The following is a 22,206-nucleotide window of genomic DNA, read 5'->3' as shown; positions in this document are numbered from 1 at the left end:
GCCATTGATTTCAATAATTGCTTTCGTTTCATTGTAAACTGTTCTGATGGCAGATTTTGTGTATTGGTCAATGCCAATTTTATCGAGAAGGGCGAAGATGTAATCTCTGTCTACTTTGTCAAAAGCTTTTGAAAAATCCAGATTCACAAGGCATTTGCTGTTATTTAGTTGCTTATGGGCTTTTCGAACTTTATTTAATGCTATATGGATTTGTCTTTTGCTCAAGTATGCATGCTGATGTTGGCCTATTATGTCTTCAAGATCTATTATGATTCTGGCAGATAGAATGTGTGATAGAATTTTGAGGTCAGTGTTCAGCAAGCTTATAGGTCTAAATTCATCAACAGTTCTCGGATTATCAGTTTTAGGCAGAAGTTTTAAGATTGCAATATTTTGGCTTTCAGGGACTTTTTCAGTTCGAACAATATTGTTGAAAACGATTTGTAGCAATGGGGCCATTTCTCTCTTAAAAATCTTGTAAAAGTTTGAAGTTATTCCATCCGAACCCGGTGAGCTCTTTGCATTGAGTTTGTTAATTGCTTTCAATACTTCATCTATGGTGATTTCATTTACATCATTTGTTGCTTCGTTTTTGCGCTCGTTCAAATGGTCAAGAAAAATCTCAAAAGAGCCTTTTTTCTTGCTTTTGTAAAGCTGTGAAAAATGGTTTTCAAAGACTTTGATGATTTCTTCCTGATTTGTTGTAACACTTGCACCAACCCTAAGTGAAGTAATATTGTTCGTGTTGTTTTTTTGCTTTGCCCAAGTTTTCAAGTCTTTCGCGTTTCCAAGTTCGCATGATTGGGTCAGTTTCTTGAAGCGGATAAACTGATCTTTTTGTTCGTTGTTGTCATACGCATTTATTTTCGAGACTGTATCATTATATCGTTTTAAAATTTTTTCATTGGAGTCATGATTTTGTATTTGTTCTCTCAGCCTTTTCTCTTCGGCCAGGATGTTTTTCATTTGCGAGCTTAAGATTTTTGATTTATTAATAGCTAAGGCTTGGCAGACATCACGTATGTGGCACTTCAGCTCTTCATAACTTTCATGTGTCAAACAGTTCATTCCAAAGGCTTCTATTTCTGTTTTGATGTACTCTTTGTTTGGAAATAAAATAGCATCGTTCATATTCCAAAAGCTTTGGCCTCGTTCTTTTTCTTCGCTTTTGTTGCTTAGTTCTAACAGCATGTGATCTGAGAAATTGCTCCGATGTACTTTCATTTCGCTGTACTGGGTTTGGTTTGTAAAAAAATAGTCTATTCGTGAAAAAGACGATGTTCTTTTGTCATAGTGTGTGAAATCAAGTACATCCAGTTCTACCGCTGCATCAAATAGTAGAGCATGCTCTGTAACCGTTTGGAGCTTTACAAATTGCTTAACTCTATCGTCTACGCTTCGAAGAGCAGTTGATGTGTTTCGCGAATCATGACTGAAAGCATTAAAATCCCCTGCTAAAACAATAGATCGTTCCGTGTTGAGTTTCGAGAGATTTGAGCTTAATTGCTTCAACTTTTCACAATAGGAGCTTGTATTCAGATATACATTGAATACAGTTAGATTGAGTTCCGTAAAATTAATTCCAGAGTGATCTCGTGATTGCAGTATTTGATTATCAGTTTTTAGTTCTTCACTCCAAACTGTAACTAAACCTCCACTGCAGTTTATTGCAGGCACTAGATGATAGCGTAATTTGTATTGCTCAAGAACTGTTTCGTGTGAACGAGATAGAGCTGGAATTTTCGATTCTTGGATACACAAAATGAATAAAGTTCCGCTAGCTAATTTGTAGCATTTTTCGATTATTGCGAAGAATTTTTTCGGGCTCTTAAGGCCACATGAAATCAAACAGAAAACTTTGTGCTCAATCATTTTTGTTTTGTTCGAACTGATTTTTCTTCTTAATCCACTGATCGTTCAAGAAGTGTTTTGCGATTTGCGCGTTTTGTTGTTTTTGTGTTTCACTAAGTGGCCTTTTGGCGCCTGGTCTGTACTGTTTGAGAACAGCACTATTATCAAGCTCTAAAGATTGAAACTTCTCCGTATTAAGATAGGCGGAATCATTACATTCAGCGTTTTGTATGTTGGTTGAGGTTTTGTCAGCGTTTTCTGTTTCTTGTTCTATGACTGTAGCATTTTCTGTTGTGCCACTACAAATTTCTTCTGTATAAGTTTCTTCCACTTCCTCTTCATCTATGGTCAAGTTGCAAGAGGAGGTGTCACTGATTGTTTCAGTTTCGGGAGCTTTATGAAAATTTGTTGGTTTCTGCTTTTCAGCACGATTATTCTTTGTTTATGTTTTGCACATTTTTGATTCTTTGTAGCTGGTTTTGCCATAAGTAGCACCAATCTTTATGGTGTCCCCGATACTGTAGTTTGCTTTCTTCACAGTAACTGCAGTTATGTAATGAGGGAGCATGGAACTTGATCTCTAAGCTGTTCCGTTCTTTGAATTCTGCGATCCGATTTTCATATGACCAAGTTTTTAATCTTTCCTCTTCAGTTGCGTTTTTCACTGTCACACTCAGTGTTGCATAACCATTGAAGATGAGATCGCCTCCTATGTTGTCTTTCATTCGAATAATTGCGGGGCTATGTTCTATTCCCTCTGGAAGATCTATTAGTTTCAGGGCTTCAGTGTCTGTGCAAACATATGGGAGATTACTGAATTTGATATTGTATCTTCTAGGATAGAATGATTTTTCTGTGTTGAGGAAGTGTTTGCCCATAGGAAAAACGGTTTTGCCTAGTAAATTTAGGCCTCTGGATCTAATCCAATGGTATTGCTTTTTGACAGTTGGTGGTGAAACAACAGTCAGCGAATGAAGTCTTTTGTCTCTTATGTATGCGAATGTTTTGCTGATTGTTATTTGATTTCGTGCTTCTTGCGGGAATTCGTGCAGAATTGATTTAGCACACTGAAGATAGGCGTTGTTCAAAGAATCTGTGTTTGAAATAATTGATTTCGTAAAAGGAGGAATAATTTGCATGATCTGGAATTCGCTTGAGTTGGTTTCTTTCGACAAGCCTTTTTGAGTGATTGAAGAATACATATTTTGGTTTTCGCTGGGAGTAGGCGTAATCAACGAGGGGATAGTGTTCTCCCCCATAGGGGAAAACTTGATTGTTTGAAGACGAAGACTTATGAAAAGTAGATTGTGACAAACGAAAGGTTTCTCAAATAAAAATTAGTGTTTTGGAAAACTCAGAAGTTAACTTAATAAGAACTCTAAGCGCTCTACAGTAAAGGAGAGAGCAACTTAAAAAGAGGAACTTAAAAAGCTAAAGCTAAGGAGGAAAGGGATTTAAAAGAAATTTTGAAGAGTAAAATTAGGAGAAAAAGGTAAAAGAAAAAGCCAGGATTTTAAATCTTAGTGAAAAAGCAGCTTTTAGTGAAAAATCTCTTTTCATAAAAGACTCACTCCCAAAGGACGTTCCTGCACAAAGTGGAGTACTTGCTTTCGCTTTCCTATCACACTTTGCGGTAATAATCCGAGAGTGACATTATCAGAATGTTTATCATCATCACAACAATTAGGCTAAAAGCAATTCGCCACTGATTTTCCCAATTACCGGCCTAAACCCACTGAAGTCATACTTCCGGTTCAATGTCCGGTTATACAGGTTCCTCGTACCCAATTCATCCGTGCTTTGTTTTGCGGCCGTTCCACTGTATTGTAGATGGTTGGAAGCAAAAAATTTGCGCGTTTGTCATAATACACTGTATGGCTACGAATTGCATAAATTATAACACAACCGTGGCTAAAATTGCATGTATTAAGTGACTATTTTGCAAACCGCAAGGCGGCGAGTGAAAGTGATCCTGTATATGAATATGAGACTACAATACAATACTGTTGTATATAAATTCGCTCCCGCTTACGCAAATGCCTACGACCATACCATGTTGAATGCACCGGTTCTCGTCCGATCACCGAAGTTAAGCAACATTGGGCCTGGTTAGTACTTGGATGGGTGACCGCTTGGGAACACCAGGTGTTGTAGGCTTTTTCTTTTGAGTATTCAAACCTCATAGAATACTTTTATTCGATATTTACACATTTTAGAGCCTCAAAAAGCCTCGGTGATCGACAAAGTTAAGCCTCATCGAGCGCGGATACTTTTTTGGAAATCGGTAAAAACTTGTCCAAAATGGTTCGCGGTGCCAGATTTTTTTATTTTATCCCAAACTATGGCTCAAGTGGAGCATGCCCACAAAAAATGAGCCAAATCGGACTAAAATTGACGATTTGGTGACCAATACAAAGTTCGGTGATCGAAAAAGTTAAGCCTCATCGAGCGCGGATACTTTTTTGGAAATCGGTAAAAACTTGTCCAAAATGGTTCGCGGTGCCAGATTTTTTTTATTTTATCCCAAACTATGGCTCAAGTGGAGCATGCCCACAAAAAATGAGCCAAATCGGACTAAAATTGACGATTTGGTGACCAATACAAAGTTCGGTGATCGAAAAAGTTAAGCCTCATCGAGCGCGGATACTTTTTTGGAAATCGGTAAAAACTTGTCCAAAATGGTTCGCGGTGCCAGATTTTTTTATTTTATCCCAAACTATGGCTCAAGTGGAGCATGCCCACAAAAAATGAGCCAAATCGGACTAAAATTGACGATTTGGTGACCAATACAAAGTTCGGTGATCGAAAAAGTTAAGCCTCATCGAGCGCGGATACTTTTTTGGAAATCGGTAAAAACTTGTCCAAAATGGTTCGCGGTGCCAGATTTTTTTATTTTATCCCAAACTATGGCTCAAGTGGAGCATGCCAACAAAAAATGAGCCAAATCGGACTAAAATTGACGATTTGGTGACCAAAAAAAAGTTCGGTGATCGAAAAAGTTAAGCCTCATCGAGCGCGGATACTTTTTTGGAAATCGTTGAAAACTTGTCCAAAATGGTTCGCTGTGCCAGATTTTTTTATTTTATCCCAAATTATGGCTCAAGTGGAGCATGCCCACAAAAAATGAGCCAAATCGGACTAAAATTGACGATTTGGTGACCAATACAAAGTTCGGTGATCGAAAAAGTTAAGCCTCATCGAGCGCGGATACTTTTTGTAAATGACAATTTCAGCAGTAACCATTGCTCCAAACACACCCCATATACTTGTAAAGGCCATTATAATAGTTCCCCTGCTTGCGTATTATGTATATTTGATATTTGGAACTGTCTCGGAAACATCAATACTGATTGTGTAATTTCCCTTTATTAACCTAACTTTTAAGTTAGTGCAAATCGCTCAGTTCCATTCTATAGGCTGCACTCCGCTAACGCAGAGTGCATTCAAATAAAACTTATCAAATAGAGTTAATACTTACCTATTTAATAAGTTTATCACAACAATTAGGCTAAAAGAAATTAGGCACTGATTTTCCCAATTACCGGCCTAAACCCACTGAAGTCATACTTCCGGTTCAATGTCCGGTTATACAGGTTCCTCGTACCCAATTCATCTGTGCTTTGTTTTGCGGCCGTTCAACTGTATTGTGGATGGTTGGAAGCAAAAAGTTTGCGCGTTTGTCATAATACACTATATGGCTACGAATTGCATAAATTATAACACAACCGTGGCTAAAATTGCATGTATTAAGTGACTATTTTGCAAACCGCAAGGCGGCGAGTTAAAGTGATCCTGTATATGAATATGAGACTACAATACAATACTGTTGTTGTATATAAATTCGCTCCCGCTTACGCAAATGCCTACGACCATACCATGTTGAATGCACCGGTTCTCGTCCGATCACCGAAGTTAAGCAACATTGGGCCTGGTTAGTACTTGGATGGGTGACCGCTTGGGAACACCAGGTGTTGTAGGCTTTTTCTTTTGAGTATTCAAACCTCATAGAATACTTTTATTCGATATTTACACTTTTTGGAGCCTCAAAAAGCCTCGGTGATCGAAAAAGTTAAGCCTCATCAAGCGCGGATACTTTTTTTGGAAATCGGTAAAAACTTGTCCAAAATGGTTCGCGGTGCCAGATTTTTTTATTTTATCCCTAACTATGGCTCAAGTGGAGCATGCCCACAAAAAATGAGCCAAATCGGACTAAAATTGACGATTTGGTGACCAATACAAAGTTCGGTGATCGAAAAAGTTAAGCCTCATCGAGCGCGGATACTTTTTTGGAAATCGGTGAAAACTTGTCCAAAATGGTTCGCTGTGCCAGATTTTTTTATTTTATCCCAAACTGTAGCTCAAGTGGAGCATGCCCACAAAAAATGAGCCAAATCGGACTAAAATTGACGATTTGGTGACCAATACAAAGTTCGGTGATCGAAAAAGTTAAGCCTCATCGAGCGCGGATACTTTTTGTAAATGACAATTTCAGCAGTAACCATTGCTCCAAACACACCCCATATAATTGTAAAGGCCATTATAATAGTTCCCCTGCTTGCGTATTTTGTATATTTGATATTTGGAACTGTCTCGGAAACATCAATACTGATTGTGTAATTTCCCTTTATTAACCTAACTTTTAAGTTAGTGCAAATCGCTCAGTTCCATTCTATAGGCTGCACTCCGCTAACGCAGAGTGCATTCAAATAAAACTTATCAAATAGAGTTAATACTTACCTATTTAATAAGTTTATCACAACAATTAGGCTAAAAGAAATTCGCCACTGATTTTCCTAATTACCGGCCTAAACCCACTGAAGTCATACTTCCGGTTCAATGTCCGGTTATACAGGTTCCTCGTACCCAATTCATCTGTGCTTTGTTTTGCGGCCGTTCAACTGTATTGTGGATGGTTGGAAGCAAAAAGTTTGCGCGTTTGTCATAATACACTGTATGGCTACGAATTGCATAAATTATAACACAACCGTGGCTAAAATTGCATGTATTAAGTGACTATTTTGCAAACCGCAAGGCGGCGAGTTAAAGTGATCCTGTATATGAATATGAGACTACAATACAATACTGTTGTATATAAATTCGCTCCCGCTTACGCAAATGCCTACGACCATACCATGTTGAATGCACCGGTTCTCGTCCGATCACCGAAGTTAAGCAACATTGGGCCTGGTAAGTACTTGGATGGGTGACCGCTTGGGAACACCAGGTGTTGTAGGCTTTTTCTTTTGAGTATTCAAACCTCATAGAATACTTTTATTCGATATTTACACATTTTGGAGCCTCAAAAAGCCTCGGCGATCGAAAAAAGTTAAGCCTCATCAAGCGCGGATACTTTTTTTGGAAATCGGTAAAAACTTGTCCAAAATGGTTCGCAGTGCCAGATTTTTTTATTTTATCCCAAACTATGGCTCAAGTGGAGCATGCCCACAAAAAATGAGCCAAATCGGACTAAAATTGACGATTTGGTGACCAATACAATGTTCGGTGATCGAAAAAGTTAAGCCTTATCGAGCGCGGATACTTTTTTGGAAATCGGTGAAAACTTGTCCAAAATGGTTCGCTGTGCCAGATTTTTTTGTTTTATCCCAAACTATGGCTCAAGTGGAGGATGCCCCCAAAAATGAGCCAAATCGGACTAAAATTGACGATTTGGTGACCAATACAAAGTTCGGTGATCGAAAAAGTTAAGCCTCATCGAGCGCGGATACTTTTTGTAAATGACAATTTCAGCAGTAACCGTTGCTCCAAACACACCCCATATAATTGTAAAGGCCATTATAATAGTTCCCCTGCTTGCGTATTATGTATATTTGATATTTGGAACTGTCTCGGAAACATCAATACTAATTGTGTAATTTCCCTTTATTAACCTAACTTTTAAGTTAGTGCAAAGCAAATCGCTCAGTTCCATTCTTTGAGCTGCACTCCGCTAACGCAGAGTGCATTCAAATAAAACTTATCAAATAGAGTTAATACTTACCTATTTAATAAGTTTATCACAACAATTAGGCTAAAAGTAATTCGCCACTGATTTTCCCAATTACCGGCCTAAACCCACTGAAGTCATACTTCCGGTTCAATGTCCGGTTGTACAGGTTCCTCGTACCCAATTCATCTGTGCTTTGTTTTGCGGCCGTTCCACTGTATTGTGGATGGTTGGAAGCAAAAAGTTTGCGCGTTTGTCATAATACACTGTATGGCTACGAATTGCATAAATTATAACACAACCGTGGCTAAAATTGCATGTATCAAGTGACTATTTTGCAAACCGCAAGGCGGCGAGTTAAAGTGATCCTGTATATGAATATGAGACTACAATACAATACTGTTGTATATAAATTCGCTCCCGCTTACGCAAATGCCTACGACCATACCATGTTGAATGCACCGGTTCTCGTCCGATCACCGAAGTTAAGCAACATTGGGCCTGGTTAGTACTTGGATGGGTGACCGCTTGGGAACACCAGGTGTTGTAGGCTTTTTCTTTTGAGTATTCAAACCTCATAGAATACTTTTATTCGATATTTACACATTTTAGAGCCTCAAAAAGCCTCGGTGATCGAAAAAGTTAAGCCTCATCAAGCGCGGATTCTTTTTTTGGAAATCGGTAAAAACTTGTCCAAAATGGTTCGCGGTGCCAGATTTTTTTATTTTATCCCAAACTATGGCTCAAGTGGAGCATGCCCACAAAAAATGAGCCAAATCGGACAAAAATTGACGATTTGGTGACCAAAACAAAGTTCGGTGATCGAAAAAGTTAAGCCTCATCGAGCGCGGATACTTTTTTGGAAATCGGTAAAAACTTGTCCAAAATGGTTCGCTGTGCCAGATTTTTTTATTTGATCCCAAACTAAGGCTCAAGTGGAGCATGCCCACAAAAAATGAGCCAAATCGGACTAAAATTGACGATTTGGTGACCAATACAATGTTCGGTGATCGAAAAAGTTAAGCCTCATCGAGCGCGGATACTTTTTGTAAATGACAATTTCAGCAGTAACCATTGCTCCAAACACACCCCCATATACTTGTAAAGGCCATTATAATAGTTCCCCTGCTTGCGTATTATGTATATTTGATATTTGGAACTGTCTCGGAAACATCAATACTAATTGTGTAATTTCCCTTTATTAACCTAACTTTTAAGTTAGTGCAAAGCAAATCGCTCAGTTCCATTCTTTGAGCTGCACTCCGCTAACGCAGAGTGCATTCAAATAAAACTTATCATATAAAGTTAATAATTACCTATTTAATAAGTTTATCACAACAATTAGGCTAAAAGCAATTCGCCACTGATTTTCCCAATTACCGGCCTAAACCCACTGAAGTCATACTTCCGGTTCAATGTCCGGTTATACAGGTTCCTCGTACCCAATTCATCTGTGCTTTGTTTTGCGGCCGTTCCACTGTATTGTGGATGGTTGGAAGCAAAAAGTTTGCGCGTTTGTCATAATACACTGTATGGCTACGAATTGCATAAATTATAACACAACCGTGGCTAAAATTGCATGTATTAAGTGACTATTTTGCAAACCGCAAGGCGGCGAGTTAAAGTGATCCTGTATATGAATATGAGACTACAATACAATACTGTTGTATATAAATTCGCTCCCGCTTACGCAAATGCCTACGACCATACCATGTTGAATGCACCGGTTCTCGTCCGATCACCGAAGTTAAGCAACATTGGGCCTGGTTAGTACTTGGATTGGTGACCGCTTGGGAACACCAGGTGTTGTAGGCTTTTTCTTTTGAGTATTCAAACCTCATAGAATACTTTTATTCGATATTTACACATTTTAGAGCCTCAAAAAGCCTCGGTGATCGAAAAAGTTAAGCCTCATCAAGCGCGGATACTTTTTTTGGAAATCGGTAAAAACTTGTCCAAAATGGTTCGCGGTGCCAGATTTTTTTTGTTTTATCCAAACTATGGCTCAAGTGGAGCATGCCCACAAAAAATGAGCCAAATCGGACTAAAATTGACGATTTGGTGACCAAAACAAAGTTCGGTGAACGAAAAAGTTAAGCCTCATCGAGCGCGGATACTTTTTTGGAAATCGGTAAAAACTTGTCCAAAATGGTTCGCTGTGCCACATTTTTTTGTTTTATCCCAAACTATGGCTCAAGTGGAGCATGCCCACAAAAAATGAGCCAAATCGGACTAAAATTGACGATTTGGTGACCAATACAAAGTTCGGTGATCGAAAAAGTTAAGCCTCATCGAGCGCGGATACTTTTTGTAAATGACAATTTCAGCAGTAACCATTGCTCCAAACACACCCCATATACTTGTAAAGGCCATTATAATAGTTCCCCTGCTTGCGTATTATGTATATTTGATATTTGGAACTGTCTCGGAAACATCAATACTAATTGTGTAATTTCTCTTTATTAACCTAACTTTTAAGTTAGTGCAAAGCAAATCGCTCAGTTCCATTCTTTGAGCTGCACTCCGCTAACGCAGAGTGCATTCAAATAAAACTTATCATATAAAGTTAATAATTACCTATTTAATAAGTTTATCACAACAATTAGGCTAAAAGCAATTCGCCACTGATTTTCCCAATTACCGGCCTAGACCCACTGAAGTCATACTTCCGGTTCAATGTCCGGTTATACAGGTTCCTCGTACCCAATTCATCTGTGCTTTCTTTTGCGGCCATTCCACTGTATTGTGGATGGTTGGAAGCAAAAAGTTTGCGCGTTTGTCATAATACACTGTATGGCTACGAATTGCATAAATTATAACACAACCGTGGCTAAAATTGCATGTATTAAGTGACTATTTTGCAAACCGCATGGCGGCGAGTTAAAGTGATCCTCTATATGAATTTGAGACTACAATACAATACTGTTGTATATAAATTCGCTCCCGCTTACGCAAATGCCTACGACCATACCATGTTGAATGCACCGGTTCTCGTTCGATCACCGAAGTTAAGCAACATTGGGCCCGGTTAGTACTTGGATGGGTGACCGCTTGGGAACACCAGGTGTTGTAGGCTTTTTCTTTTGAGTATTCAAACCTCATAGAATACTTTTATTCGATATTTACACATTTTAGAGCCTCAAAAAGCCTCGGTGATCGAAAAAGTTAAGCCTCATCGAGCGCGGATACTTTTTTGGAAATCGGTAAAAACTTGTCCAAAATGGTTCGCGGTGCCAGATTTTTTTTTATCCCAAACTATGGCTCAAGTGGAGCATGCCCACAAAAAATGAGCCAAATCGGACTAAAATTGACGATTTGGTGACCAAAACAAAGTTCGGTGAACGAAAAAGTTAAGCCTCATCGAGCGCGGATACTTTTTTGGAAATCGGTAAAAACTTGTCCAAAATGGTTCGCTGTGCCACATTTTTTTGTTTTATCCCAAACTATGGCTCAAGTGGAGCATGCCCACAAAAAATGAGCCAAATCGGACTAAAATTGACGATTTGGTGACCAATACAAAGTTCGGTGATCGAAAAAGTTAAGCCTCATCGAGCGCCCATACTTTTTGTAAATGACAATTTCAGCAGTAACCATTGCTCCAAACACACCCCATATACTTGTAAAGGCCATTATAATAGTTCCCCTGCTTGCGTATTATGTATATTTGATATTTGGAACTGTCTCGGAAACATCAATACTAATTGTGTAATTTCTCTTTATTAACCTAACTTTTAAGTTAGTGCAAAGCAAATCGCTCAGTTCCATTCTTTGAGCTGCACTCCGCTAACGCAGAGTGCATTCAAATAAAACTTATCATATAAAGTTAATAATTACCTATTTAATAAGTTTATCACAACAATTAGGCTAAAAGCAATTCGCCACTGATTTTCCCAATTACCGGCCTAGACCCACTGAAGTCATACTTCCGGTTCAATGTCCGGTTATACAGGTTCCTCGTACCCAATTCATCTGTGCTTTCTTTTGCGGCCATTCCACTGTATTGTGGATGGTTGGAAGCAAAAAGTTTGCGCGTTTGTCATAATACACTGTATGGCTACGAATTGCATAAATTATAACACAACCGTGGCTAAAATTGCATGTATTAAGTGACTATTTTGCAAACCGCAAGGCGGCGAGTTAAAGTGATCCTGTATATGAATTTGAGACTACAATACAATACTGTTGTATATAAATTCGCTCCCGCTTACGCAAATGCCTACGACCATACCATGTTGAATGCACCGGTTCTCGTTCGATCACCGAAGTTAAGCAACATTGGGCCCGGTTAGTACTTGGATGGGTGACCGCTTGGGAACACCAGGTGTTGTAGGCTTTTTCTTTTGAGTATTCAAACCTCATAGAATACTTTTATTCGATATTTACACATTTTAGAGCCTCAAAAAGCCTCGGTGATCGAAAAAGTTAAGCCTCATCAAGCGCGGATACTTTTTTTGGAAATCGGTAAAAACTTGTCCAAAATGGTTTGCGGTGCCAGATTTTTTTATTTTATCCCAAACTATGGCTCAGGTGGAGCATGCCCACAAAAAATGAGCCAAATCGGACTAAAATTGACGATTTGGTGACCAAAACAAAGTTCGGTGATCGAAAAAGTTAAGCCTCATCGAGCGCGGATACTTTTTTGGAAATCGGTAAAAACTTGTCCAAAATGGTTCGCTGTGCCAGATTTTTTTATTTTATCCCAAACTATGGCTCAGGTGGAGCATGCCCACAAAAAATGAGCCAAATCGGACTAAAATTGACGATTTGGTGACCAAAACAAAGTTCGGTGATCGAAAAAGTTAAGCCTCATCGAGCGCGGATACTTTTTTGGAAATCGGTAAAAACTTGTCCAAAATGGTTCGCTGTGCCAGATTTTTTTATTTTATCCCAAACTATTGCTCAAGTGGAGCATGCCCACAAAAAATGAGCCAAATCGGACTAAAATTGACGATTTGGTGACCAATACAAAGTTCGGTGATCGAAAAAGTTAAGCCTCATCGAGCGCGGATACATTTTTGGAAATCGGTAAAAACTTGTCCAAAATGGTTCGCGGTGCCAGGTTTTTTTATTTTATCCCAAACTATGGCTCAAGTGGAGCATGCCCACAAAAAATGAGCCAAATCGGACTAAAATTGACGATTTGATGACCAATACAAAGTTCGGTGATCGAAAAAGTTAAGCCTCATCGAGCGCGGATACTTTTTTGGAAATCGGTAAAAACTTGTCCAAAATGGTTCGCGGTGCCAGATTTTTTTATTTTATCCCAAACTATGGCTCAAGTGGAGCATGCCCACAAAAAATGAGTCAAATCGGACTAAAATTGACGATTTGGTGACCAATACAAAGTTCGGTGATCGAAAAAGTTAAGCCTCATCGAGCGCGGATACTTTTTTGGAAATCGGTAAAAACTTGTCCAAAATGGTTCGCGGTGCCAGATTTTTTTATTTTATCCCAAACTGTGGCTCAAGTGGAGCATGCCCACAAAAAATGAGCCAAATCGGACTAAAATTCACGATTTGGTGACCAATACAAAGTTCGGTGATCGAAAAAGTTAAGCCTCATCGAGCGCGGATACTTTTTTGGAAATCGGTAAAAACTTGTCCAAAATGGTTGGCGGTGCCAGATTTTTTTATTGTATCCCATACTATGGCTCAAGTGGAGCATGCCCACAAAAAATGAGCCAAATCGGACTAAAATTGACGATTTGGTGACCAAAACAAAGTTCGGTGATCGAAAAAGTTAAGCCTCATCAAGCGCGGATACTTTTTTTGGAAATCGGTAAAAACTTGTCCAAAATGGTTCGCGGTGCCAGATTTTTTTATTGTATCCCAAACTATGGCTCAAGTGGAGCATGCCCACAAAAAATGAACCAAATCGGACTAAAATTGACGATTTGGTGACCAATACAAAGTTCGGTGATCGAAAAAGTTAAGCCTCATCGAGCGCGGGTACTTTTTTGGAAATCGGTAAAAACTTGTCCAAAAAGGTTCGCGGTGCCAGTTTTTTTTATTTTATCCCAAACTATGGCTCAAGTGGAGCATGCCCACAAAAAATGAGCCAAATCGGACTAAAATTGACGATTTGGTGACCAATACAAAGTTCGGTGATCGAAAAAGTTAAGCCTCATCGAGCGCGGATACTTTTTTGGAAATCGGTAAAAACTTGTCCAAAATGGTTCGCGGTGCCAGATTTTTTTATTTTATCCCAAACGATGGCTCAAGTGGAGCATGCCCACAAAAAATGAGCCAAATCGGACTAAATTGACGATTTGGTGACCAAAACAAAGTTCGGTGATCGAAAAAGTTAAGCCTCATCGAGCGCGGATACTTTTTTGGAAATCGGTAAAAACTTGTCCAAAATGGTTCGCTGTGCCAGTTTTTTTTATTTTATCCCAAACTATGGCTCAAGTGGAGCATGCCCACAAAAAATGAGCCAAATCGGACTAAAATTGACGATTTGGTGACCAATACAAAGTTCGGTGATCGAAAAAGTTAAGCCTCATCGAGCGCGGATACTTTTTGTAAATGACAATTTCAGCAGTAACCATTGCTCCAAACACACCCCATATACTTGTAAAGGCCATTATAATAGTTCCCCTGCTTGCGTATTATGTATATTTGATATTTGGAACTGTCTCGGAAACATCAATACTAATTGTATAATTTCCCTTTATTAAACTAACTTTTAAGTTAGTGCAAATCGCTCAGTTCCATTCTTTAGGCTACACTCCGCTAACGCAGAGTGCATTCAAATAAAACTTATCAAATAGAGTTAATACTTACCTATTTAATAAGTTTATCACAACAATTAGGCTTTTAAATAATAAATTCAGATGCTATTATTTACAGTTGTTGTTTACAATGATGTTGAAATAATTCAGCAGGTTTCATTGATGAATCGTTACAGTTGGTATTTACAAGGAAAATTTATCAGATTTCATTGTTGAAGCTTTACAAATTAAGTACAAAATTCAAATAGTTTTTTGTTTGTTCAGGGGTTTCTTGCCAGGATCCATTTAGGACACTTGCCGTAAATCTAAGAGTTTCAACTTTCATATTTACAAAGACGTCGCGCCAACTATTCAGCCTTAGGGTACTTCTCGCTCCAGATAATTGTTCGCATTTGAGAATTAAATGTTCCGATGTTTCAAACTCTTTTTCGCAATAGCTGCAAATTGGTGACTCTGAAAAATTTTTCATCCATCTAATCTGTTTGTCAACAAGATAATTGAAGGCAAGGCGATATAAAAGATTTTGTTGTTGTGGCAAAAGTTTGTAAAATTTCCAGATATTTTTGCTAAAGAGAGTTAATTCTTTCGTTGAACAATTGTACTTTATGACGGATTTGTTTAAGCGGTCCTCGATAAAACTTGTTGGAAAAACTTGAGCAATGATATACCAGTAAATCTCACTTGTTCTTAAGGCTTTGTTAAGTCTCAGGGAAGTTTCGATGTTGTTCTTAAACAGAAGGATACTGTTGTCAGTTTGAGAGACTTTGAGCTTTAACGATTTTAACAAAATTGTTAAGTCATCTGGAAAGGAAACATCGTTCTCGTTTGATGAGTTAATTTCGTCTATCAGTTTTGCTGAGATTATTTTTGATGTAATATGTGGAAGAGAGATACCGCCCACAGCAACAGATTGGTAAAGAACTTCACTTCTAATTTCCATTTTGTCACCAGTTTTCAGTAGATTGTTGATGAGTTTTTGAACATTCGTCAGAATATTTACTGTTGTGTCCGTGTGTCTTGAATAATACAGGAACTTTGGAAGGATAAAAGTTTCAATGATTTGTCTCTTGGCTCTTAAAGTTTTCGATCGAGAAATGAAGCGCATGTAAATGGCAATTTGTGTTTTGATGAGATCAAGTAAGTTTGTTGATGATTTATCAGTAAAGAATTTAATGCCCAGGATTTTTGTTACACGTACAGTTTTATAGAAAGCTATGTCTCTCGTTGACAGGATCTCACTCTTTTTGACGTTGATTTCTAGTTGAGTGCAATCGCAAAAATCTTTGACAGTGTCAAATAGTCCTTCAATCGATGATATGCGTATTGAGCAAGTAATGTCGTCTGCATAAGCCACTGTTTTTGAGCTGGTGAATCCTTTAATATGTGGTGAGTTGTCTATACAGCAAAGCAAGGGCTCAACAGCAAGTATGAAAAGTAAAGCTGAAAGGGGACAACCTTGCTTAACTCCGCGTTGTAGTACAATTGTTTTGGAAAGGTAGCCATTGATTTCAATAATTGCTTTCGTTTCATTGTAAACTGTTCTGATGGCAGATTTTGTGTATTGGTCAATGCCAATTTTATCGAGAAGCGCGAAGATGTAATCTCTGTCTACTTTGTCAAAAGCTTTTGAAAAATCCAGATTCACAAGGCATTTGCTGTTATTTAGTTGCTTATGGGCTTTTCGAACTTTATTTAATGCTATATGGATTTGTCTTTTGCTCAAGTATGCATGCTGATGTTGGCCTATTATGTCTTCAAGATCTATTATGATTCTGGCAGATAGAATGTGTGATAGAATTTTGAGGTCAGTGTTCAGCAAGCTCATAGGTCTAAATTCATCAACAGTTCTCGGATTATCAGTTTTAGGCAGAAGTTTTAAGATTGCAATATTTTGGCTTTCAGGGACTTTTTCAGTTCGAACAATATTGTTGAAAACGCTTTGTAGCAATGGGGCCATTTCTCTCTTAAAAATCTTGTAAAAGTTTGAGGTTATTCCATCCGAACCCGGTGAGCTCTTTGCATTGAGTTTGTTAATTGCTTTCAATACTTCATCTATGGTGATTTCATTTACATCGTTTGTTGCTTCGTTTTTGCGCTCGTTCAAATGGTCAAGAAAAATCTCAAAACAGCCTTTTTTCTTGCTTTTGTAAAGCTGTGAAAAATGGTTTTCAAAGACTTTGATGATTTCTTCCTGACTTGTTGTAACACTTGCACCAACCCTAAGTGAAGTAATATTGTTCGTGTTGTTTTTTTGCTTTGCCCAAGTTTTCAAGTCTTTCGCGTTTCCAAGTTCGCATGATTGGGTCAGTTTCTTGAAGTGGATGAACTGATCTTTTTGTTTGTTGTTGTCATACGCATTTATTTTCGAGACTGTATCATTATATCGTTTTAAAATTTTTTCATTGGAGTCATGATTTTGTATTTGTTCTCTCAGCCTTTTCTCTTCGGCCAGGATGTTTTTCATTTGCGAGCTTAAGATTTTTGATTTATTAATAGCTAAGGCTTGGCAGACATCACGTATGTGGCACTTCAGCTCTTCATAACTTTCATGTGTCAAACAGTTCATTCCAAAGGCTTCTATTTCTGTTTTGATGTACTCTTTGTTTGGAAATAAAATAGCATCGTTCATTTTCCAAAAGCTTTGGCCTCGTTCTTTTTCTTCGCTTTTGTTGCTTAGTTCTAACAGCATGTGATCTGAGAAATTGCTCCGATGTACTTTCATTTCGCTGTACTGGGTTTGGTTTGTAAAAAAATAGTCTATTCGTGAAAAAGACGATGTTCTTTTGTCATAGTGTGTGAAATCAAGTACGTCCAGTTCTACCGCTGCATCAAATAGTAGAGCATGCTCTGTAACCGTTTGGAGCTTTACAAATCGCTTAACTCTATCGTCTACGCTTCGAAGAGCAGTTGATGTGTTTCGCGAATCATGACTGAAAGCATTAAAATCCCCTGCTAAAACAATAGATCGTTCCGTGTTGAGTTTCGAGAGATTTGAGCTTAATTGCTTCAACTTTTCACAATAGGAGCTTGTATTCAGATATACATTGAATACAGTTAGATTGAGTTCCGTAAAATTAATTCCAGAGTGATCTCGTGATTGCAGTATTTGATTATCAGTTTTTAGTTCTTCACTCCAAACTGTAACTAAACCTCCACTGCAGTTTATTGCAGGCACTAGATGATAGCGTAATTTGTATTGCTCAAGAACTGTTTCGTGTGAACGAGATAGAGCTGGAATTTTCGATTCTTGGATACACAAAATGAATAAAGTTCCGCTAGCTAATTTGTAGCATTTTTCGATTATTGCGAAGAATTTTTTCGGGCTTTTAAGGCCACATGAATTCAAATAGAAAACTTTGTGCTCAATCATTTTTGTTTTGTTCGAACTGATTTTTCTTCTTAATCCACTGATCGTTCAAGAAGTGTTTTGCGATTTGCGCGTTTTGTTGTTTTTGTGTTTCACTAAGTGGCCTTTTGGCGCCTGGTCTGTACTGTTTGAGAACAGCACTATTATCAAGCTCTAAAGATTGAAACTTCTCCGTATTAAGATAGGCGGAATCATTACATTCAGCGTTTTGTATGTTGGTTGAGGTTTTGTCAGCGTTTTCTGTTTCTTGTTCTATGACTGTAGCATTTTCTGTTGTGCCACTACAAATTTCTTCTGTATAAGTTTCTTCCACTTCCTCTTCATCTATGGTCAAGTTGCAAGAGGAGGTGTCACTGATTGTTTCAGTTTCGGGAGCTTTATGAAAATTTGTTGGTTTCTGCTTTTCAGCACGATTATTCTTTGTTTCTTTGTTTATGTTTTGCACATTTTTGATTCTTTGTAGCTGGTTTTGCCATAAGTAGCACCAATCTTTATGGTGTCCCCGATACTGTAGTTTGCTTTCTTCACAGTAACTGCAGTTATGTAATGAGGGAGCATGGAACTTGATCTCTAAGCTGTTCCGTTCTTTGAATTCTGCGATCCGATTTTCATATGACCAAGTTTTTAATCTTTCCTCTTCAGTTGCGTTTTTCACTGTCACACTCAGTGTTGCATAACCATTGAAGATGAGATCGCCTCCTATGTTGTCTTTCATTCGAATAATTGCGGGGCTATGTTCTATTCCCTCTGGAAGATCTATTAGTTTCAGGGCTTCAGTGTCTGTGCAAACATATGGGAGATTACTGAATTTGATATTGTATCTTCTAGGATAGAATGATTTTTCTGTGTTGAGGAAATGTTTGCCCATAGGAAAAACGGTTTTGCCTAGTAAATTTAGGCCTCTGGATCTAATCGAATGGTATTGCTTTTTGACAGTTGGTGGTGAAACAACAGTCAGCGAATGAAGTCTTTTGTCTCTTATGTATGCGAATGTTTTGCTGATTGTTATTTGATTTCGTGCTTCTTGCGGGAATTCGTGCAGAATTGATTTAGCACACTGAAGATAGGCGTTGTTCAAAGAATCTGTGTTTGAAATAATTGATTTCGTAAAAGGAGGAATAATTTGCATGATCTGGAATTCGCTTGAGTTGGTTTCTTTCGACAAGCTTTTTTGAGTGATTGAAGAATACATATTTTGGTTTTCGCTGGGAGTAGGCGTAATCAACGAGGGGATAGTGTTCTCCCCCATAGGGGAAAACTTAATTGTTTGAAGACGAAGACTTACGAAAAGTAGATTGTGACAAACGAAAGGTTTCTCAAATAAAAATTAGTGTTTTGGAAAACTCAGAAGTTAACTTAATAAGAACTCTAAGCGCTCTACAGTAAAGGAGAGAGCAACTTAAAAAGAGGAACTTAAAAAGCTAAAGCTAAGGAGGAAAGGGATTTAAAAGAAATTTTGAAGAGTAAAATTAGGAGAAAAAGGTAAAATAAAAAGCCAGGATTTTAAATCTTAGTGAAAAAGCAGCTTTTAGTGAAAAATCTCTTTTTATAAAAGACTCACTCCCAAAGGACGTTCCTGCACAAAGTGGAGTACTTGCTTTCGCTTTCCTATCACACTTTGCGGTAATAATCCGAGAGTGACATTATCAGAATGTTTATCATCATCACAACAATTAGGCGAAAAGCAATTCGCCAATGATTTTCCCAATTACCGGCCTAAACCCACTGAAGTCATACTTCCGGTTCAATGTCCGGTTATACAGGTTCCTCGTACCCAATTCATCTGTGCTTTGTTTTGCGGCCGTTCCACTGTATTGTGGATGGTTGGAAGCAAAAAGTTTGCGCGTTTGTCATAATACACTGTATGGCTACGAATTGCATAAATTATAACACAACCGTGGCTAAAATTGCATGTATTAAGTGACTATTTTGCAAACCGCAAGACGACGAGTTAAAGTGATCCTGTATATGAATATGAGACTACAATACAATACTGTTGTATATAAATTCGCTCCCGCTTACGCAAATGCCTACGACCATACCATGTTGAATGCACCGGTTCTCGTCCGATCACCGAAGTTAAGCAACATTGGGCCTGGTTAGTACTTGGATGGGTGACCGCTTGGGAACACCAGGTGTTGTAGGCTTTTTCTTTTGAGTATTCAAACCTCATAGAATACTTTTATTCGATATTTACACATTTTAGAGCCTCAAAAAGCCTCGGTGATCGAAAAAGTTAAGCCTCATCGAGCGCGGATACTTTTTTGGAAATCGGTAAAAACTTGTCAAAAATGGTTCGCGGTGCCCGATTTTTTTATTTTATCCCGAACTATGGCTCAAGTGGAGCATGCCCACAAAAAATGAGCCAAATCGGACTAAAATTGACGATTTGGTGACCAAAACAAAGTTCGGTGATCGAAAAAGTTAAGCCTCATCGAGCGCGGATACTTTTTGTAAATGACAATTTCAGCAGCAACCATTGCTCGAAACACACCCCATATACTTGTAAAGGCCATTCTAATAGTTCCCCTGCTTGCGTATACTGTATATTTGATATTTGGAACTGTCTCGGAAACATCAATACTAATTGTAAAATTTCCCTTTATTAAACTAACTTTTAAGTTAGTGCAAATCGCTCAGGTCCATTCTTTAGGCTGCACTCCGCTAACGCAGAGTGCATTCAAATAAAACTTATCAAACAGAGTTAATACTTACCTATTTAATAATTTTATCACAACAATTAGGCTAAAAGCAATTCGCCACTGATTTTCCCAATTACCGGCCTAAACCCACTGAAGTCATACTTCCGGTTCAATGTCCGGTTATACAGGTTCCTCGTACCCAATTCATCTGTGCTTTGTTTTGCGGCCGTTCCACTGTATTGTGGATGGTTGGAAGCAAAAAGTTTGCGCGTTTGTCATAATACACTGTATGGCTACGAATTGCATAAATTATAACACAACCGTGGCTAAAATTGCATGTATTAAGTGACTATTTTGCAAACCGCAAGGCGGCGAGTTAAAGTGATCCTGTATATGAATATGAGACTACAATACAATACTGTTGTATATAAATTCGCTCCCGCTTACGCAAATGCCTACGACCATACCATGTTGAATGCAACGGTTCTCGTCCGATCACCGAAGTTAAGCAACATTGGGCCTGGTTAGTACTTGGATGGGTGACCGCTTGGGAACACCAGGTGTTGTAGGCTTTTTCTTTTGAGTATTCAAACCTCATAGAATACTTTTATTCGATATTTACACATTTTAGAGCCTCAAAAAGCCTCGTTGATCGAAAAAGTTAAGCCTCATCGAGCGCGGATACTTTTTTGGAAATCGGTAAAAACTTGTCCAAAATGGTTCGCGGTGCCCAATTTTTTTATTTTATCCCGAACTATGGCTCAAGTGGAGCATGCCCACAACAAATGAGCCAAATCGGACTAAAATTGACGATTTGGTGACCAAAACAAAGTTCGGTGATCGAAAAAGTTAAGAATCATTGAGCGCGGATACTTTTTGTAAATGACAATTTCAGTAGCAACCATTGCTCCAAACACACCCTATATACTTGTAAAGGCCATTCTAATAGTTCCCCTGCTTGCGTATACTGTATATTTGATATTTGGAACTGTCTCGGAAACATCAATACTAATTGTATAATTTCCCTTTATTAAACTAACTTTTAAGTTAGTGCAAATCGCTCAGGTCCATTCTTTAGGCTGCACTCCGCTAACGCAGAGTGCATTCAAAAAAAACTTATCAAATAGAGTTAATACTTACCTATTTAATAATTTTATCACAACAATTAGGCTAAAAGCAATTCGCCACTGATTTTCCCAATTACCTGCCTAAACCCACTGAAGTCATACTTCCGGTTCAATGTCCGGTTATACAGGTTCCTCGTACCCAATTCATCTGTGCTTTGTTTTGCGGCCGTTCCACTGTATTGTGGATGGTTGGAAGCAAAAAGTTTGCGCGTTTGTCATAATACACTGTATGGCTACGAATTGCATAAATTATAACACAACCGTGGCTAAAATTGCATGTATTAAGTGACTATTTTGCAAACCACAAGGCGGCAAGTTAAAGTGATCCTGTATATGAATATGAGACTACAATACAATACTGTTGTATATAAATTCGCTCCCGCTTACGCAAATGCCTACGACCATACCATGTTGAATGCACCGGTTCTCGTCCGATCACCGAAGTTAAGCAACATTGGGCCTGGTTAGTACTTGGATGGGTGACCGCTTGGGAACACCAGGTGTTGTAGGCATTTTCTTTTGAGTATTCAAACCTCATAGAATAC

General features: G+C 38.3%; 1 protein-coding gene and 10 non-coding genes across 12 annotated transcripts in view; all 11 read left to right on the top strand.

Moving 5' to 3' along the window:
* LOC142345669 (uncharacterized) overlaps window positions 1–22,206 on the top strand; it is a 710,383-nt gene that overhangs the window by 65,452 nt on the left and 622,725 nt on the right. The window lies entirely within an intron of this gene.
* Window positions 3,890–4,008, top strand: LOC142347323 (5S ribosomal RNA). Its single transcript, XR_012760320.1, has one exon. It is a non-coding gene; the product is annotated as a 5S ribosomal RNA (ribosomal RNA).
* Window positions 5,713–5,831, top strand: LOC142347309 (5S ribosomal RNA). Its single transcript, XR_012760308.1, has one exon. It is a non-coding gene; the product is annotated as a 5S ribosomal RNA (ribosomal RNA).
* LOC142346912 (5S ribosomal RNA) lies at window positions 6,969–7,087 on the top strand. Its single transcript, XR_012759947.1, has one exon. It is a non-coding gene; the product is annotated as a 5S ribosomal RNA (ribosomal RNA).
* On the top strand, window positions 8,230–8,348 carry LOC142347296 (5S ribosomal RNA). The gene has a single exon (XR_012760297.1). It is a non-coding gene; the product is annotated as a 5S ribosomal RNA (ribosomal RNA).
* Window positions 9,492–9,610, top strand: LOC142347155 (5S ribosomal RNA). Its single transcript, XR_012760173.1, has one exon. It is a non-coding gene; the product is annotated as a 5S ribosomal RNA (ribosomal RNA).
* Window positions 10,753–10,871, top strand: LOC142346941 (5S ribosomal RNA). Its single transcript, XR_012759975.1, has one exon. It is a non-coding gene; the product is annotated as a 5S ribosomal RNA (ribosomal RNA).
* Window positions 12,010–12,128, top strand: LOC142346940 (5S ribosomal RNA). The gene has a single exon (XR_012759974.1). It is a non-coding gene; the product is annotated as a 5S ribosomal RNA (ribosomal RNA).
* LOC142347206 (5S ribosomal RNA) lies at window positions 19,921–20,039 on the top strand. Its single transcript, XR_012760221.1, has one exon. It is a non-coding gene; the product is annotated as a 5S ribosomal RNA (ribosomal RNA).
* On the top strand, window positions 20,988–21,106 carry LOC142347070 (5S ribosomal RNA). The gene has a single exon (XR_012760095.1). It is a non-coding gene; the product is annotated as a 5S ribosomal RNA (ribosomal RNA).
* LOC142346893 (5S ribosomal RNA) lies at window positions 22,055–22,173 on the top strand. The gene has a single exon (XR_012759929.1). It is a non-coding gene; the product is annotated as a 5S ribosomal RNA (ribosomal RNA).

This window comes from Convolutriloba macropyga, chromosome 9, assembly GCF_964194025.1.
Source record: "Convolutriloba macropyga chromosome 9, txConMacr16.3, whole genome shotgun sequence".
Lineage (NCBI taxonomy): Eukaryota > Metazoa > Xenacoelomorpha > Acoela > Convolutidae > Convolutriloba > Convolutriloba macropyga.
Note: the sequence above shows the minus strand (reverse complement) of the source record. Positions and strands in the feature narration are given on the sequence as shown.